Source organism: Triticum dicoccoides, chromosome 2B, assembly GCF_002162155.2.
Source record: "Triticum dicoccoides isolate Atlit2015 ecotype Zavitan chromosome 2B, WEW_v2.0, whole genome shotgun sequence".
NCBI classification, from domain to species: domain Eukaryota; kingdom Viridiplantae; phylum Streptophyta; class Magnoliopsida; order Poales; family Poaceae; genus Triticum; species Triticum dicoccoides.
The window spans coordinates 89,436,939-89,454,951 of NC_041383.1; positions in this window are offsets into that span (position 1 = coordinate 89,436,939).

Here is an 18,013-nt window from a genome sequence, read left to right on the forward strand (position 1 = left end):
TCTTGAATAAGTAGTTTGACCACAGTTTGACCAGATTTGACCAAAATTCAAAAAAAAACTGAAATAATTATTTAGTAACACTAATATTCTTGAATAATTATTTAGTAACACTAATACTTCTTGAATAAGTAGTTTGACCATAGTTTGACCAAAGTTTGACCAGATTTAAAGAAAATTCAAAAAAACTGAAATAATTATTTAGAACACTAATATTCTTGAATAATTATTTAGTAACCCTAATACTTCTTGAATAAGTAGTTTGACCATAGTTTGACCAGATTTAACAAAAATTAAAAAAACTGAAATTTGAGCATAACTTTGTTTCCTTTTAGAATTTGATGATTCTAAAAATTTGCAAACAGGCCATAGGCCTTCAATATCGGATGCGGATTTTCGTGCTGAACATTTTGATATATTATACGTTTTTTCTGACATCGTATGCAAAAGTTATAGCCGTTTTACATATTCCCTACACTTTTTGCAAAACATGTCCAAATTTAAGTTTTTAAATTTTCCTAACTAGTAGATGTAGTAACATAACTACATCTCGAAGGATTTTAATTTTTAAAGTTTTTACTATTTTCTTTTGCTTTTTACAAAACTGGAAAGGCGATCCACTGGGTGGGGAGGAGTTTGAAAATGGGACCTTTAGTCCCGGTTTGAGACACAAACCGGGACTAAAGGGCACAATGCCCTTTAGTCCCGGTTCGTGTCTCAAACCGGGACTAAAGATTAGACCTTTAGTCCCGCTTTCAGATACGAACTGGGACTAAAGGGCATCGCACCCTTTAGTCCCAGTTCGTGTCTCAAACCGGGACAAAAGGGCTCATTTGAACCAGGACTAATGCCTTTACTGCACGAACCGGGAGCAATGCTCACATTAGTCCTGGTTCATGACTGAACCGGGACTAATGGACTTATCTGGCCCGAACGAAAGCCCTGTTTTCTACTAGTGCATTTGCATACTTGTCCCCATGATGTCCTTGATTGTGCTCAATTTATACGCTTACATGCCATGTCACAATCCTTTGTCACACCCTATGCTATGCTTGATGACGATGCTTGTTTGGTGAATCACCTCTTGAATGTTTGATTTTGTACTAACGCTAACCACATTTATTTTTCCAATTGTTTGTTGTCTTTGCCTCTTTTGAAGGAATCACAAGACGGTGCGACATTGGAGAGTGCTAATTTCAAGCTTCTACATGACGAGTGATGGGTGATCGACCACTTTGACAAGGCACCACCATCTCTTTCCCATGGTGATTTGGTTTTCTATCTGAGGTCAGATCTTTTCCAAGGGGGAGGGGATGATGCAGAGCATCCTACGGTCATCATCATGTCAAGAGTCTGTTTTGCAAGTGACACGTGCGACCTCTACTTCACATACACAAAGGTGAATCTTCTCCTTTACACGTGCTCACCTGACCCCTTCGAGGATGGTGTACTACTTGACACTTCTCCCGTGTGCATGCATAGGTATTGTCGGAGCTTCACGGATGTTGAGGAGGAGTGCAAGCGCCAAGGAACAACTACACCATCCGCGAGGGAAGCCTGGAAGCAACGACGAAAGAAGACGTAGACAACTCCCAGGACCAGGACATCCGGCCAGGACCCCGGACATCCGGCCCCTGGAGCATCACCCACAGCAGCCGCCCAGCCGCCAAGTACCTACAGGCCCCGAACATCCAGCCCGCAAGCCCGGACATGCGGCGCCTCCCGACAGCCCGGACATCTGGCCATAAGCCCGGAAATCCGGTGCCCCTATCCAGAGAGCACCGAGGCCGACCTCACCAGCCCGGACATCCGGCCCATGCCGCGGACATCCGGCCTCCCGCGATCGGCTGGACATCCGGCCCCCAGCCCGGACATCCGGCGCCTGCCTGCGCGCAGAGTCGGGCTAAAGGCCCATTTACCCCTTCGTGGCTTAGACTATATATACTCCTCCCCCTCCTCCTAGTTAGGGTTAGCAAAGTGATAGCTCATTTGTATGTGAGCTTTGCTCCCACCTATCTCTACTCTTGAGAGAGAGAGAGACCACTACTCCATTGGAGGCCAAGACCTCCATCGAGGAGAAGATCCTGCAGGATACCATCAAGACCCCCTTGTGGGAAGATCCGTCTAGGATACCATCAAGACCTCCTCTTGGAGATGAACTCTACCTTGTATCTTTCCTTTTGTTGTTCATGTACCATTGTGGATCTTGTGTGTTTGATTGTCTAGTGGATGTGTGATTGGACTTGTTCTTGAGTGTTTCCCCTTGTGATTTCTCCCCGTTCTTCCCCGTGTTCATCGTGTTCTTCGAGGGATCCCACTCCAATCGTGAAAGATCGGCCTACACTGGGTTAGCCCCGTATCAGTTCCCTACCAAGGGTTGTATTCAGCCCGGTATATGTTGTAAAGCCTGAATACCTTCGGGAGTGTTCAGCGTCGCGAGTTTGGCCTTATATGCATCAGCTCAGAATCATGTCTTTGGTCAATAGTTGGGTTTGCCCGGCTCCTGTGTTTGCTACCTTACGTTCCGCTCTATCGGCTAAGGTGGCATTGGGAGAACTACTGCGATTGTGCCCTGGTTCATCTGGATGAGCACCTAAGTAGAGAAAGCCAAAAACTGACTGTCATGATAAGGCGAGAGCTGGTCAACCACTCGATGACTCAGGGGAATCTTCACGATTCCTCCGCATTAACGAAGGACCGGTTTCTCGGTCACGTGTGTAAACGCACCGTATTCGGATAAAACACGCAAATACCAGGGGTTATATAGTAGCCCCACCGTCAAACTCCTATGGCTAAGTGAAACTGTTAAAGCTCTATAGTCCGATTGCCTAGTTCGTCGCACTACCACCTCCTTAATGGACCAAGACGTTGGGTCAAGTGTGATCAAGTGCTTTTCTGAACACCCCCGCATTACACGCGAGGGTGCTGAAGCTGACGACTGAAAACTTTCAGGTTATATACATATATACATAAACGGCCACACATAAGGCACTAAAATACTTTACGGGTAAAAGTATAAATAAAGCCTTTATTATCATAAGCATTGCTTTTACAATTCGAATACATGTTACTCGAACATGATATTTTTCGAGCACTGACCCTCTATTAAGCGGGCTCCTTCTAAGACTTCTTCAAAGTAGTGCTCCGGCAGGTCCTGACCCTCGGGTGGACCCCTTGTTGCAATATTGGTGGCCTTCATCTTCGCCCAGTACGTCTTCACATGGGCAAGGGTCATCCTAGCACCTTCTATGCACGACGACCACTTGACAGCATTGATATGTGACATCGCACGAACAAGTCGTTGCACCAAACCAAAATAACTATCCGGACTCGGCTCTCCAGGCCACAGCCGGTCCACGACAGCCTTCATGGCAAGTCCGGATACCCTGTGGAGCTCTGCCCATTCGGCCATCTGCTCGTTCAACAGTAGCGTATGCCTTGGCATGCTAAACTGCGACCAGAATAGTCTTTCCGCTTCACGACCTTCTTGGTCTGGGAAAAACTGCGTCGCATCAGCAACACTCTTCGACAAGTCCAAAAATGCATCCAGAGAGCTCCACATTCAAGCGGGGCATACTTCGGATCACCGAATTTAGTTCGCAACAAAAAGTGCTTCCCAGCCGCGATCTCCCCGGCTTGCCGGAGCTCCTCCCGAGCCGCTCGGATCTCAGACTGAGTTTCCTTTGCCGCCTGTGAGGCCTTCTCTAGGTCAGTCGTTTTCGCTTGGTTTTCTCTCTCGAGAAGCTCATATCGGCCAGCGGCATCCTTTAGCTCAAGCGCCATGTTGGCTATTCTCTCCTCACTCTGGCGATGAGCAGCCATATCGGCTTTTAATTCACCAGTTGCCTTCTCAGTAGCCGTGTTTCTTATCCTGGCTTGCTCTTTGGCCCGGGCAAGCTCAGCCCGAAGAGTCTCCACGGCGGCAGCACCATCTGCAGTCAAACATATTATAAATTCCGGCATCATGCTCTTATTTATACCCACTGACCGCCTAAAAGACATACCTTGTGCCTCGTCAAGCCGCTTGTTCATGATTATGATGTCATCATCCGCCACATAAAGTTGTCGTTTCCGTTTGGCAAATTCGGCAGCCCGGGTAGTTGTCGGGGCTGCAGCTGCATGTGTACAAATTGGTAAAATTATTACCTGAGCTTATTTGTCTTTTGATCCTCTGATCGCCTCGTTCAGATGGCAACCAGAGTATCAGGGACTACTATCTATACATAGTGCACCTTGCATTCATGGTACAATCAAAAAATGCCACATCACGTACCTTAAAGCCTCTTAACAGGCTCGTAACAGCTTCATTCAATCCGCTTTTTGCGGACGAAATTCTCTCAATCACCATACTCATTAAGGTACGATGTTCTTCTGAGATAGGCGCTTGCCGCAGAAGAACCGTCAATATATCCGGTTGTATATCGGATAGTCCGGGGCTTCTGTTGATGGTCTCTCTAGGAGCCGAACACCCCGGACCTCGGGCGGCCGAAGAGTCACCTTCTGGCCTTGTCCTCCTTTGCGGATCAGGAGAGATCCTTTGGGACGACACCTCGGGGTCGTCCGCCTTGTAGGGCGGGGAAGTATGAGGAGGCATTTCACTCTCCATCATCTCCCGAAGAAAATCCCCCGAAGACAAAGATTGTTGAGGAAGGCTACAGGCCGAACTGCAATATATGCGTTTCAGATATTACCCTCACAAACAGGAAAAAATGGGGTATGCTTACCAAACACCTCTCTTCACTTACGGTTCGGCTAACGGCTGGCCCCCTTGTGGGCACTGTGTGGCAATATCGCCTCTTGAATTCGGGCCCCCTGATAGGGATTTCTTCCCTCACTTGGAGACTCTGCCTTCAGGTCTTCGGAGGCGGCTCTCCTCTTCCCGTGGGGGATGGAATGTTAGATTCTCCTCCCTTGTTGATTTTCTGACACGGGAGTCCCGATCTCCCCGGATACGGTGCGTGACGTACCTCCGGTATGAACGCCACTTTTGGCCTCCCCACTCCTCCCCTTTTCTTCCTCAAAGGCACTTGATAAGGTGCCGGTGCCAGCAGCCTGGTTAACACTGGATCCGCTGAGTTTTCAGGAAGAGGAGTCGAACACCTAATCATCTCCGCCTTCTTTATCTAGGCCTGGCCGAGTATGGTTTTCTCAGAATATTGTCATGGGAAACTTAAAAATGTGTTCGGAAGTTGAGTGCTTACCGGGGAATCTGGGTGGTTGCAGTCGAGACCGGCATCCTCTGTGGTGTCCGGGCACCTTTTTCGTGACCCAAAGAATAATTTATACATCCCTTCGAGCATTGTGCCGAAGAAGCGCTGAACGGTTCGTGGTCCTTCCGGATTGAACTCCCACATACGGAGAGGCCGACGCTGGCATGGCAGGACCCGAAACTAACATGACTTGGATTACCTTGGTGAGATTGACATCCTTTTTAATAAGGCCTCGAATGCGGATTTGTAGTATTTGCACTTCATCTAGCGATCCCCAATCCAGCCCCTTGTTGATCCACGATGCAAGCGGCGGCAGAGGGCTGGATAGGAATGCGGGTGAAGCCGCCCACTTTGTACCCCAAGGTTCCATAATATAAAACCACTCCCGTTGCCATAGGTCGGGAGCTTCGGTGAAGGAACCCTTTGGCCAGGCAATGTCAGCCAATTTGCTTATTATAGCACCTCCGCACTCCGTGTGTCTCCTGTCAATTATCTTCGGCTTCACAATGAAGGTCTTGGGCCATAAGATGATGTGTGGAGTAATTCAGAGGAAGGCCTCACATACTACAATGAATGATGAGATGTGGAGGAAGGAATCTGGAGCTAGACCGTGAAAGTCTACTCCGTAATAGACCATGAGCCCTCTAAAGAAGGGATGAAGGCTAAAGCCTAGTCCTCGGAGGAAGTGAGGGATAAACACGACCCTATCATTGGATTTGGGAGTAGGGATAGCCTGCCTTGAGCAGGAAGCCTGTGAAGGATTTCCGCAGTTAGGTACCTTGCCTCCCTAAGCTTCGTGATGTCCTCCTCTGTGACAGAAGAGGTCGTCCGCCGGCCTTGAAGGCTGGATCCGGACATGGTCGGAGGTCCGAAGTGCTTGGGCTAAACCTTGGGTGTTGGAACTCGAGGTGGAAGAAGGAGAGGATTAGCGTGGAAAGAAAAAGGCATGTCTTGGCCTCTTTATAAAGAGGATGAATATCAAACGTCTGGCGTTTGAAACTTGCCTATTCCCAAGGAGTCATACCAACGGAATGATTGGGTTATCCACACCCGTATTGATGAGAATCCCGTAATAAGGGGACACGATCTCTACTTCGACAAGACGTGCCAATAAAACCGCCTCGCAAAAGGTGGAGTAGCAGGTTTGAAAAACGGTTCGAATAAAGACCGGGCCGTGGCATGATGTCACGCTGTGAGTTGTCAGTAGATTAGACTCCTGGAATATTGTACTCCCTACAGTGGTGTGTGGAATTTGTTTTGCGAAGCCGGACACGATTCTTGTGTTAAAGATCTACTTTGGAGTATTCCGAGAAGGAACCCGCCTTGCAATGCCGGAGACAATATGTGTGCCAGACTCATTGTCATTGAAGCCTGGTCCAGGGGCTACTAAGGGAGTCCTGGATTAAGGGGTCCTCGGACAGCCGGACTATATACATTGGCCGGACTGTTGGGCTGTGAAGATACAAGAAAGAAGACTTCATCCCCTGTCCAGATGGGACTCTCCCTTGCGTGCAAGGCAAGCTTGGCAATTTGGATATGAAGATTCCTTTCCTTGTAACTGACTCTATGTGACCCTAGCCCCCTTCGGTGTCTATATAAATCGGAAGGTTTAGTCCGTAGGGAGAGAACAATCATAATCATAGGCTAGCTTCTAGGCTTTAGCCTCTACGATCTCGTGGTAGATCAACTCTTGTTATACTCATATCATCAAGATCGATCAAGCAGGAAGTAGGGTATTACCTCCATCGAGAGGGCCCGAACCTGGGTAAACATTGTGTCCCCCGCCTCCTGCTACCATTAGCCTTAGACGCACAGTTCGGGACCCACTATCCGAAATCTGCCGGTTTTGACACCGACACCCATCCCTCTCATTGCTCTGGTCCCTCGTTCCCTGCCTCCACCGCCTACCATGGCCGGCCCCAAGCGCCTCCTCCCGGCCTCGCTCGCAGCCCTCCCGCGTCTCCTCCGCGGCCCCTGCCTAACGCCAGGGCCGAGCTGCTTGCCTCCCTTGCCGTCCGCCACCATCTCCTCCCTCATGCCTCTGTTGTGTTGCTGCCTCACCGCCGAGTGCATCATCGGTGGGCTCCTTCTTGCCCCGTGCTCCATCCAGCTATGTCGCCTCCCAGCGTCCTCCTGCTTGCGCCACGCCAGGCTCTCCCGAGGCCATCACCGACCAACACCTCGCGACAGTCGGCCTCCGGACTATCACCACTAACACGACACCTGAATAACGGCACCGGTGACTCGGCGATGCCCAGGTCGCGCGCTAGGCGACAGCAGCTCGCTGGTGTGCTGCGGTCCAAAGAGCTGTCAGCGGTGTGTTGCTCTACTGCTAGTAAGGTGTTTGTTGAAATGTCAAAGAGAGAGGGGGAGGAGGAAGAAGAAGGTGATGCTAACGTGTGGGGTCCACTTGTCATAACAGTCAACATAACGGTTCAAGATAACGGAGTTGACTTTCCCGCAACGTCAGCCCTAACAGATGGGCTCCGCATGTCATAAACACATTTAAATCGTCTAAACTGTCCATTTTCCGAAAGTGGTAGTTTTTAGTTACAAAATTAATTTTTTTTTGGTAGTTATCAGTCATTTTTTTGAATGTGGTAGTTCAGTGGGATGACAACCCCCAATGTTGCAGTTTTTTTGTCAAACACTCTGTGCGTTTGCTATTCAGACATTTCTAGTTTTGACCACATGTAAGAAACGAGCTTACTTTGGATTACCGGAAATACTGCTACATCAGTTGCATTGCATACAGAAAGCTTGAAAGGGGAAAAGGGAGTTCCACTGAAAGCAAGTTAGAACACGAAAAGAAAAAGGTAAAACATAAATACTAAGAATCCTTTGACTCGAATCTTCTTAAAAGAAAAGCATGCACATGCATGGTACCAAAACGCTGGATCAACCAGATCGGATGGCATGTTGCGCTCCAGTTACCTTCACTGTTCGATCCGTTCAAACGGCCGAGTTGGTGCTACAATTCAAGCCGTATACGTAGGTGCGCATGTTCTAGACCTAGCACTCACTAGTCACCACAGTAGTCATATTAAGACATATGTTTAGTACAGCATTATGAGTGGTAGTGGTAGTAATTATACGGAAGAATCATTGTTAGATTGGCACAATCAATTGGAACTAAATATCTACTCTATCTAGCTGCAGCCGGAATGCAGGACATGTTCCCCTGAGCTGTAACGTTGACGGCTAAACCGGCCGCGTCCTGAAAGTAGTAGTGCGAGTGCACAGCTGCCCCCGTCAAAGTCTTGCTTAATTGGGAGTGGGTGCCTAGACAGGTACTCGAATCTGTGGTATTCTACGTGTATGCGCCACTAAGTGCCACTGAGTAATTAATCATGTTTCGTATGCTGTACTACAACTGTCTCCAAACGGCTTTGCCGGTCAGGGAATATCAGCTAGCGCCGCACATGATTTTTCTGTGGTAGTACTGCATAATTAACCTGTGCGGGAATATGATGAGTACTACTGCTCTGCTTAATGTGTTCTATTAATGTTCTTCGTATGTGATTAGTACCGTTGTCGTCGCCATGTCTCCAAGTAGCGAGGGTGAGGTATCCATGTGCCGAAGTTCTGCTTCTGAACTAATGCTCGTGCACTTTCATACATACCGAAGGGAAGGGATTAGTCAGAAAGTAACAATACACTGATGTTTGTGCTGATTGAGTAGTGCTAATCTAAATCTACTCCAACACAGGTTGATTGAAGATGAGACCAAAGAAGGCGAGGCAGCATGATGAGCGCGTGCCGCGGTGGCGCAGGGTGGTGATGAGTTTTACCAGCATGGCATGGGGATCTGGGTGCGGGGTGGGGTGAGGTCAGGTCAGGGGAGGCGTGCGTCAGGCATGTGAGAGACGGGAGGGAGACGGCGGATCCTCCAAAGCCGTCGGAGCAGTCATCCATCCATCCGCCTGCGCTCCGGCATTCATTATCCATATCTTTTGACGTGCACTGAACTCGAGGAGGCCATTGCTGCAATCACATCTGGATACCATACCTGCATCTCTGCCGCGATCTGCTCATCAGTAGTGTGTAGAGGCCACACTGCCTCTAAGGTGGGCCCTCCACCCCTGCCTCTAAGTATAGTTAAAAGAAACGCAATGTATAGCTACGGCATGCAGCCTCTAAGGTGGAGCCCATATGTAACATAAAATATTTACTCTCTTCAACCATCTCAGGCCAAATCTGAACAAATATATGTGCTACAGGGATTGTAAGTAGGGCCAGGGAATTATTTTAGTGCAAAGAAATGGCTTAGAGGCAGCCTCTTGTGTTAGAGGCGATGCTAGAGAATTTTCCCAAGAGGCTTGGTCCAGCAGTGTATAGCGACAGCCTCTAAGGGCTTAGAGGCAGGTATAGAGGCAGCAAAATGATACATTGTGGATGCTCTAATAGTACGTCGATCCACCAGCTGAGCCGGTCGACGTAGCGTATTTCCACCCTCGATCGTTTGCTTGCTCTATTATCCCTTTTTTCAAATGTGATGTTCATTTGGTTCATGTACTCCTGCGTACCAGCTGCCAGCCTGCTGAAAACTGAAAGGGACTTGTGCCCCGATCCGGGTCCGACCGTTCGGCAATGCCTGGTTTCCTTCACGCAGTGCTAAAGTACCACAGGCCATGCAGATCGGCGCGCAACTGTGCTCCTCCGGCCATGCGAACGAAACAAGCAAAACCCTCCAAATTTCGCAACCAAGCGCGCGCATGCAAGACACGCATGAGTTTTTCAAACAAAGACACCCACGCACGATTGCCCAAGCAAGAACAAGGACTATCCAACAACAACCGCCCTCAGAGATCCCCTCCCTGCATCTGCATGCATGGACATGTCTGCGCCACTGCGTGCCCGGCCGGCCCTCGAGCGGGCGACGAACGAGATGCACATCCATGGCCGAAACCAGAGAGGAATAACGAGCTGTGGAGGTACAAACAGTACTGGTGCATTGGCATTGGCGCGTCAGTGAGATCACTGCTTGCATGATGCATGATCGATATGAGCATGAGAGACGACGTGACAGGGCCATGCTGCTGGTATGTTTAGCGGCCAATGATGGCTTGCTTTTGAACAGTTTCCCGAGTAGTTAACCACATGGCGGCAGCATGCGTGCATGCACCGTGCATGTGGCGTGCTTAGCATTGCACTACGCCGTCGGGAGACAGGGCCATGCATTTGCACGGCGCCCACACATGCATCTGGCTGCTCCATCACGATAATGGCTCCGAAGAAAATTAGCCGCCAGCAGGTTAGGGATCGACTGGACGTCTCACTATATATCCACACCAACAGTGAAGCTAGTGTCAGTGTGGCACTGGGTTCGTCTCCTCTATGTACGTAGTACTCGTACGATCGATCTATGTGCCTAGGGAGACAAAACTAGCTAGTTCGAGCATGAGGTTCGGGTCGATGGGCATAAGGTACGTACTCGCTGTCGCTGGTCTGGTATAGTCATACGATCATCGGCTCAAGTGCAAGAGCACTCATGCATGTATGCGTTCGCTAGCTGTGTGAGCGTGAGTGTCGACCGTGCGTGAGTGTCAAGCCAAGCTAGCCATGCGTCGTCGGTCACATCTTCTCCAGTCCAGCAACGCATTATTTCTGATGCATGCGTCGCCCGTGTACGGTGTCGCCGATCACGGCCGTAGCTTTATTCGTCGTCCACTCTCATTATTGGGTTGCCGGCCACATGAACTGTCTGCGTGCTCGCGTAAGCATGTTCTACTACATATGGTCCTCGATCTCGACCTAGCCAAGCTAAAGCTAGTTTCATGCATGGTGCTTGCCTGGTGAAGCTAGCTAGGCTAGCAGCCAAACCAGCTTGCTTATCTCCAGATGCCCTGTTCTAGTTACTACTCCCTCCGTCCCATAATGTAACACGTTTTTTAATACTATATTAATTTGTCTTACATTATGAAACCGAGTAGTACTAAGGGGATGTTTGGTTCTAGGGACTTTTTTGTGTTGGGACTAAAAAAAGTCCCTAGCAAACCAAACGGGATTTTTTTTTAAGACTTTTTGCTAAAAATCCTTAGAAGCACCTCCTTGAGAATCTTTTTTCAAAAAGTCCTACGGACTAGAAAAAGTCCTAGGTCTAAAGAACCAAACACCACCTAACTTGCAGCAAAACATAGTAATTAGACCTAAAGAGTAGTAGTACATTAGATTGGCGACTGTCGAGTTTCATCTCTGTATTTACTTGCAAGCTAAAAGTAGTAATAACTCTCCATGCATGCTTGTCCTGTAGCTTCTTTGCGTGTGTCGCCGCCCGTCAATGCATGTCAGGAGAAAGACGAAGAGAAACAACAAGGCTACTGTAGGAAAAATATCTCATTGGATGCTACTGAAGTACGCCACTGCGTCAGGGATAAATTTAATAGAGATGCGAGATCGTACAGTAAATATGAAATGAAATGCTCTGATTCGTCACACAGGCACGGGTACGCTACGTTCCATTATTCATTCGGCAAGGGGATGCCAAGCATGCATGCTGTTGAATGTGAGCTTCTTAATTCCTTCTTCGTTCCGTTCCGTTCATACCTTCACACTGACACGCCTCCATCGATCGCCCGCCTTGGGGTGTGAAGAAAAAGAGAGTGTAGACTTCCAGTGATGTACTGTACTCCCTGGTAGAAGTACAGTATCCTGCAAGCATAGGATTCTCCCAATCAGCTGGCGCGCGTACGTGTACCGGAGCCCCGGATAAGAAGCAGGGTACGTACGTACGTGCGGGCAGATCATGCCAGGGGCCCCTACCCTACCCTACCTGCGCCTGCACCCCAGCTGAGCTGAGCTGCGCGCGCGTCTGCACCTGGCTGCTCGGGATTGACATACACGTAGCGCCAGTACTGTGATCCTACATGGATGGATAGAAATCATTTCGACGTGCGCGTCTGTACAAACTCACCGTGCGGGCGCAGAGTGCAGACGCTGCAGGCGCTCAGTCGATCCGTCTATCTATCCACGCACGCTGGCAAGGATCACGCCGCGCTCGCCGCGGCAGTTATTGTTGGCAATCATTCCTTCCGCCGCTGCCTGGCCGGGGACCTTGCCGCCGGCGCCGCGCGCAGTCACGCACGCACGCACGCGCCCACGCCTCAACCTTCTCCGTTTTCACGGAACACGGCGGCGTGTAGCTATGCTCATGCGTACGTGTGCGTCGGTTCTGTACTGCTTCCTTTTGTCAGAAGAAAGAATGGAGAGGTGATTCATGCTCATCGTGACGGTAGATACGGTATAGAGGGGAATATGAGATCATCTACAGCCGAATCCCTTGTAGTGGCTTGGCTTTGTACGTCCGGATGGACGCCCGCTTACTGCTCGATCAAGAAATGGTGACCCGGCCGGACCTCTCAAACCGGCTCAATACATCCGGACGGCTCGAGACCCGGACATCACACCAGACCCGACAGACCAGACCCGACAAACCTCGACCTTGTCGGACCTGCCATTTCCTCTCCTCTCTTCTCCCTCGTCTGTGTCGGCCTCCCCTAGCTCCGCCATCGTCCCGGCACCACAACGACTGCCACCACCACCTCCACAAAACCCCTCTGCCAACAATCTCGCCGCCCCGGTTTGTTCCACTCCTCCGGTCTTACACCTTGCCCTCTATGTGTTTGACAAAATGTCCGAGCAGATTTTTTATTCTTTTTAGGCAAAACGATGGATTTGACGGGTAAGTCGGATGAGGCTAATCAAAACAAGGCTAGATGAATTCATTCAAAAAGTGTTCGTCGATTCGTCGAATTAGGACGAAGAAGATGCTGAGATGTGATGATGATCAGTATATAGGAGGAAATGAAGAGGGAAGTGGAGCACATTCTGAACTTCAAGAGTTTGATCAAAGGGAGGAGAGTTCTAAATCGTGATAGGATCGTTGGCAATTGGAGTACCAAGAGGTTTTCCAGGTGTGGTCGATTTAGTGGATTCCATGAATTGGCAATGGAAGAGCTGCCCCAGAAGTTTGGTGGGATGTACCAAGGTCACAGAAAAGAGGCTATCATCATACTAGAAGCAGTGGTATCAAGGGACTTGTGGATTGACATGCTTTTTTGGGCATGCCTGGCTCCACAACGATTGCTCGAACGATCTTCGATGTTCAGGAGACTTTGTAATGGGGATGCTCTGCCATGCAACTACAACGTGGGGGGACTACCTTATTGATGGCATCTATCCTCAGTGCCAGTGTTTGTGAAGACCATATCCGATCACCATGGCAACAAACTATGTCATTTTGCAACAATGCAAAACAACAGCTAGGAAGGATGTGGAGAGGGCATTTGGAGTGCTCCAAGCTCGTTAAGGTATTTTACGTGGAGCTGCAATGATGGCAGTTGATGGCATGTTGTGTCAATTTGCACAATACGATTGTCGAGGATGAGGATGAAAGGGCAGCCTTAACACGTGTTTTTGAGATGTCCGGAGTACAAGTCTGCCTCCTGGAACAAGTTGTGGTGCATATTGTGAACTATCTGAAGATGCATCAGAATCTTTGAGATCAAAATGGGCATGTGCAACTGCTCAATCATCTTGTGCAATATATACGGAGCCACAATGGAAACCAAGGAGTTGTTTGAATAGGGCACTTGGAATAAATGTTATGTTAGAACTATGTCTTTTTCGCTATGAACAAATGCTATTTAAATGTGATATTCATGTGTATGATCGACGTGTATGGATTTGAGGTTTTAATATAAGGAGTGTGCTTGTCCGACAGGACATTCAAGGGGTCATCCCACACTGTCCAGGGTCGTGTTCGGGTGCGTCGGTGGTCTTTAAGTGGGAGCGGATTTGCCCAGTCCGGTGATACGTCTCCGTCGTATCTATAATTTCTGATTGTTTCATGCCAAGTATTCTACAACTTTCATATATGTTTTGCAATATTTTATATTATTTTTGGACTAACATATTGATCCAGTGCCCAGTGTCAGTTCCTATTTGTTGCATATATTTTGTATCCCAGAATCCCCATATCAAAAGAAGTCCAAACGCGTTAAAAATTTATGGAGAATTATTTTGGAATATATGTGAGCTTTTGGAAGTGGAATCAACGCGAGACGATGCCCGAGGGGCCCACATGCTCAAGGGGCGCCCCGCTACCTAGGGCGCGTCTAGCAAGCTTGTGGCCACCCCATATGTCGGTTGGACATGTCCTTCGGCCTCAAGGAAGCTTAGATCCGGATAAAAATAGTGTTAAAATTTCAGCCCAATCGGTGTTATGGATCTCCGGGAATTTAAAAAACGGTGAAAGGCTAGAAAACCGGGTCACGAAACAGAAGAGAAAAACAGAGATAGATCCAATCTCAAAGGGGCTCCCACCCCTCCTCCGCCATGGAGGCCATGGACCAGAGGGGAAACCTCCCTCCCATCTAGGGGGGAGGCCAAGGAAGAAGGAGGGGGGCTCTCTCCCTCTCTCTCCTGGTGGCGCCGGAACACCGCCGGGGCCATCATCGTGACGCTGATCTACACCAACAACTTCGTCGACATCGTCACCAACTCTCTCCCCCTCTATGCAGCGGTGTAACACCTCTTCTCCCTGCTGTAATCTCTACTTAAACATGGTGCTCAACACTATGTATCATTATCCAATGATATGTGGCTATCCTATGATGTTTGAGTAGATCCGTTTTGTCCTGTGGGTTGATTGATGATCATGATTGGTTCGAGTTGTATGTTTTATTATTGGTGTTGTCCTATGGTACCCTCCGTGTCGCGTAAGCGTGAGGGATCCCCGCTGTAGGGTGTTGCAATATGTTCATGATTTTCTTATGGTGGGTGGCATGAGTGGCAGAAGCAGAGACCCGAGTAAATGGGTTGTTGCGTATGGGAGTAAAGAGGACTTGATACTTCATGATATGGTTGGGTTTTACCTTATTGATCTTTGGTTGTTGCAAATTCTTGCTAGAGTTCGAATCATAAGTGCATAGGATCCAAGTAGAGAAAGTATGTTAGCTCATGCCTCTCCTTCATATAAAAAATAATGATTATATGTCTAGTTATCGATTGCCTAGGGACAAATAACTTTCTTGTGAAAAAAATCTCTCTACTAAAACTAACTTAATTGTTTCTTTATCTAAACAACCCCTAGCTTTTATTTTCACTTTATTTATTATCTTCCAAACCTATCCTACTACACCTACAAAGTACTTCTAGTTTCATACTTGTTCTAGGAAAAGCAAACGTAAAGTGTGCGTAGAGTTGTATCGGTGGTCGATAGAACTTGAGGGAATATTTGTTCTACCTTTAGCTCCTCGTTGGGTTCGACACTCTTACTTATCGACAAAGTATACAATTGATCCCCTATACTTATGGGTTATCATCCATCTGTAGTACTTATAGAGCATCTACAACTGGATCCCTCAAATCCTCCCTATGCGTTCAGGCAGACGGTTCGGTCACGAGATTGCCACTCAACCCAGCCCTTCAAACTGGCCCTATACACCTGGGCTATCCGACAATCCCTCAAACGCAACTCATATCTAGGGAGGATAAGGGACACCCAGACACGCTAGAACATGTCCGCCACGTCGGTCTGATGGGAGGCACCCATCCCAAATCTCTTCACGCCGTCCTTGACATCTAACCATTCTTAATCCTCTCCTCTTTTCTCCCTAGTCTGCACATCTGCCACCGTAGCTTCGCCGTCATTCCCAACCGACAGCGCCGCCACTAGATGCCCCAACCAACAATGTCGTCGTTCATCCCGCAACCGGACGTCGCTACTTGCTCTCTCATAAGAGTAGTTGGATAATCCCCAAGTATAAGGGCAATGCAACCTGGCAATAGTATTTCACATGATTGAGAAGGAAGGTTGTCAAGCTTCTTATCCTACTAGTTACAAGGGTAAATTGTATGATCTGGTAGGAATTTATTGATAGTTTAAATAATAAAAGTGTAAAAAAAGAATGTAAATAATAAGATTGATCGCAATAATAATGAAAAAGACCCGGGATCATAGCATCACGAGAGGCATCTCTCCAAGAAAGATAAATGTGTTGTGGTGAACAAATCACAGTTGGGCAGCGATTAAATTGCAATATTTATATTTATGACGATCATTATTCATGGTAATCTTGTATAGTCATTACGTCTGTGACATCTAGACCATTATCCAACTACATCTACAACTAATAATCCACCCAAAGACCACTATCCAGTATGCATCCCGAGCTATTAGGTTCATAACAAAAAGAGCATTGCAATAGTAGTAGAAAAGGGGGCAAAGGTCCAGGCCGGGTTAGCCCATTAGTCCCGGTTCAGTCAAGAACCGGGACCCATGGGGGCATTGGACCCAGTTCGTGAGCCCCGGGGGCCGGCCGGGCCACGTGGGCCATTGGTCCCGGTTCGTCTAGACCTTTTGGTCCCGGTTGGTGGGACGAACCGGGACCAATGGGCCTCGCTCCTGGCACACCACCATTGGTCCCAGTTGGTGGCTCGAACCAGGACCAACGGATTTTATGATAATTCTTTTTGCTTTTAACGTTTTCAACTAAATTCTAGTTACTTATTTATTTTCTTTTATGATAATTCTTTTTGCTATTAAAGTTTGTAACAAAATTCTAATTACTTATTTATTTTCTTTTATGATAACTCTTTTTTGCTTTTAATGTTTTGAACTAAATTCTAATTACTTATTTATTTTATTTTATGATAATTCTTTTTGCTATTAAAGTTTGTAACAAAATTCTATATAATTTTAGTTTCAATAATACTAGAGGTTTATAAAAGCTTTTTAGTTGATTCCTTTAGTACCAGTTCTAAGGCTGTTACAAAGGCATTTCATTTGGTACAGGTTTTAAAGCTGGGGCCCCACGAGCACCTTTTAGTACCGGTTCGTGGCATGAATCGGTAAAAGAGTTTTTTAGTTTATTCTTTCTGCAGCTGTTTTTTAGTCCCACCTCGCCAAGCGAGAGGCACTCGCAGCGGTTTATAAGCCCTGAGTGTAGAGACGATGAAGGGAGAAGCGCAGTGCTCACCTGCACGTTGGCCTGAAGCTAAGCAACGTGCAGGTGAGCATTGCGCCTCTCTTTTATTTTGGCATGGTATCATCATTTCATCCACATAGCATATGCAAGAAAGTTGAGAGGGTTACGGCAAAAACTGGATGCACTTCGTGTACAAAACAGACAATCTCTTTCGAAGTATCAGGATTTCATACGGAAACTTGTCTGTTACAACATGCATTTCAAATGAACTACAAAAAGGTTGAATGTTGGCATGGTATCATCATAATAGTAGTGGAGAAAGTCTTCAATTTTTCTTCGCTTGTGTCCTTTCCTTATTGCGCCATAACCATGGATAATCTTCAACATTTATCAGGATGCTTGGGTCAACCTTGACTTTGAAGGGAGGAATTTCATGAAACTTTTCATAATCTTCGGACATGTCTGTCTTGCCCTCCACTCCCACGATGTCCCCTTTTCCTCAATGCAACCGGAAGCAGTTGCGTCATAATCATGTGGCAGTCATGAGACTTTAGGTTCTGAAACTTTTTGTTGTAAGTAGAAACGAAATAAAATAAATAAAGCAAGATAGAAAACAAAAAAAAGTGTTTTCAAATTTGAAAACTAATGGCACTAACAGAAAGTTTATAATTTTTCTAAAACTAAAAGCAAAAAGAATTAAAAAATAAAGCAAAAAACAAAAGAAAATAAATAATGCAGAAACCAAAACAAAAAAACTGGAAAAAAAATAAAAATAGCAACAATAAGTATTTTGTTGTAAGTAGAAACAAAATAAAATAAATAAAGCAAGAAAGAAAACAAAAAAAACAAAAAAGTGTTTTCAAATTTGAAAACTAA